The sequence below is a fragment of the Pygoscelis adeliae genome, unplaced genomic scaffold (assembly GCF_000699105.1).
Source record: "Pygoscelis adeliae isolate BGI_AS28 unplaced genomic scaffold, ASM69910v1 Scaffold485, whole genome shotgun sequence".
Classification (NCBI taxonomy): domain Eukaryota; kingdom Metazoa; phylum Chordata; class Aves; order Sphenisciformes; family Spheniscidae; genus Pygoscelis; species Pygoscelis adeliae.
In genome coordinates, this window is record NW_008824803.1 from 510,882 (window position 1) to 513,685 (window position 2,804).

The 2,804-nt window shown below is 38.4% G+C and overlaps 1 protein-coding gene across 1 annotated transcript in view; it reads right to left on the reverse strand.

Moving 5' to 3' along the window:
• Positions 1-2,804, reverse strand: part of MAP3K13 (mitogen-activated protein kinase kinase kinase 13) — a 77,979-nt gene that overhangs the window by 74,830 nt on the left and 345 nt on the right. The window lies entirely within an intron of this gene.

The following is a 2,804-nucleotide window of genomic DNA, read 5'->3' on the forward strand; positions in this document are numbered from 1 at the left end:
CTGACACCTCCTGCTCTACTAACAGCTCTGAACACAGTGTGCTTTGTGCTCCCACAGGAGGCCAGAGATGCACTTCCTCCGGTGCCCTGTCCTGCAGGAGGGATGCGATCAGAGCAGGCACCAGATCCAGCTTGCAGGCCATCTGGCAAACCACGATGCTGCCTCTGATCGAGAGGAGGCTTTGAGCCAAGAATCAGTACCAACTGTTTTACTGGAAACATCTCCAAATATTTTCCAGCTACCGTTGAAAATATATCGTCTAACAAGGCTGGAACAGCTACTAGCTCCAATGGAGGTCTCTCTCTTACAACTGCACACCATGAGAAGACCCTGTGCTGACAAAATCTGCTGGGGTTGTGACAGCAGCTAAGAAATTAGCAAGTCAACAATAAGCAACAAATAGGAGCAAGTACACAGAGCAGACAGGATCAGGAATACCAGCACTGCCTGATATTTACTTAATGACTCATAGAGAGGAGGATCCATTCATTTAGGCTTACTGACCAGTATGTGAACAGGTAATAGAAGAGCTTATGAAATCACTGGAAGCTCAGCTCTTCCTGACCTCAGAGAATAAAGAAGCTTTATAGCAGCAAAACGTCCTCTTTTCACTCTCCCTCTTTCTTTACCCTGTTGCACAATCTTCCTGAACAGATTAGAGCTGCACTTTTCACAAGATGTGAAAGCAGAAGAAAGAGGAGAGAGCAAAAGGAAGAAGATGCATTTCTGTTCATCCACATCAACAGCAAAATACAGACTACACCAGAATAAATATTTCCAAGTGAGATTCCCTCATTTTCAAGATTTTTTTGGCAAAAGGGTTCACAGATAACATCTTTACCTTCAAAACATGCTTCATCCACACATGAACTGCATGTGGTATAACTATGGACTTCTGCAATCACTCAAACATCACAAGACCATTTTAATATTGGAGATCATTATACAGATAGTTATTTGTGCAGAATTTATAGACTGTACTTAAAACATCCTTCCCTCAAAAAACAACTGAAGATCATTATACAAATACGTAACCATTCACAGCCTCTTTACATATGAGGAATGCATAATGTAGAAGAAACTATGGCACTCCAAGATCTACAAGCATGTTTTGAATGTTTAGACTGCAAACACAGTACAGCTAAAAATTGTTATTTCTTCAATATACACGGAAAACACTCAACTTACAGATCTTGGAACACATCCTACTTTTCTGTAGCGTTAGATTAGCTTCCACATTATTAGGAAGAAAGTGTGAAACATCCATAGCAAGTTCCTATTTAAAGTCTTCCAGGAGTTCTCGGTGTCCAACTACGTATAACAAAAGAAACTCAAAATCCAGTTGTCCCAGCTGACAAAAAAAGATATTCAGTTGACCTCAGTTTGTACTTTTGAGCACTTCAATATGACTTTTCCCCACATGTAGCTATAAGGAACACCCAGGGCAACACACTTACAATTAATGAAAAATTAATCGGGAGCTGCTCATTCAGTAACATGGACCCAGTACAGCAAATCACTTTCATCCAGGACTAATTTTCCATATAAAAGTCCCATGGCTCTAATGTATATAAATTAAGTTACTCATACATGTTCCCAAAACATTCCACAGCTCATCCTGTTGAATCTGAAGAGGACACTTGCAAAACAGAGGCAATTAGTCAATATAAGAGAACCTTTTAGAACTTGGTAACACCTTTCAGTTTGGGTGTTTCAGGTTTCCATCCTTTTATGCAGAATTGTGCAGATTATACCAGAGACCAAATAGCACAAATGAATGTGAACAGTATTTCTTTCTCCAGCTACAAATCTTTTCTTCCTCCAGTAGTAAGGGCCCCTGACATTGCATCCCCTCCTACCTCTGTCAAGTACTACACTCATGAGAGGCTCATGAGCACTACCACATACACAAACATTTAAGAAACTCACATGGATAATGAGAGACAGCTTCAAATCTGAAAAAACACAGGAAAACCGAGTTCAGTGTAGGCTGAATTTCTACCAGGCCTTTTTCCTCACACCGAAAAGGATTTGCGCACAAGAGGCCTGTGACTCCAATGCTGGACATTTTAGAACAATTTCTGTGCAGACAGAATGACAATTGACAACCACCTAGACCTATTTTTCACCATTTACACCCACTATTAGCTTTGAGTTCATAGGTGCTAGGTTGTTCATACCAAAAGATAGAAAAATTAATTATCAATAAAGTAACCAACAGAAAAACAAATTTATTAACCTAATTAAAAATCACAATTAATGCTGCTAAGCAGGCCAACTTAGGCTTACATAGGCTCATGGCTTCCTTTTATATGTTATTTATTAAAGTGACAGTGAAGTCTAAACCAAGATATTTTAAACCTTAACTGTTTGTCTCAGAAATCCTGGTTTTATTTCAATGTTGAGTGCAGGACTTACGTAATATTTCCCATTTTGATTTCTGTTATTAAAGGATTTTAAAACAATACTGTACGGTCACTGACTACAGTCCTAAGGGGCTGAGTACAAAAAACATAAAAGATATCACAAACTCTACAAAATATAATTTTGATTTAATTTCATTCAAGCATTACGTTCTTTACTTTGGGGAAATTAATTTACCATCTTTGACAGCAAGCACTCTTCTTCAGCTACTCTGAATGCTGATAATATCATCTGAGGTACAACTGGAACAGAGCTTGAAAATGCCTTACCTAATTTAATACATTCACCAAACTAAAAAAAAGTTTGTCTTACAAACTTAATTTTCTCATCCTGCAAATAACACACCTGCTTTTCCTCCACTCACCAAAAAATATCCATGT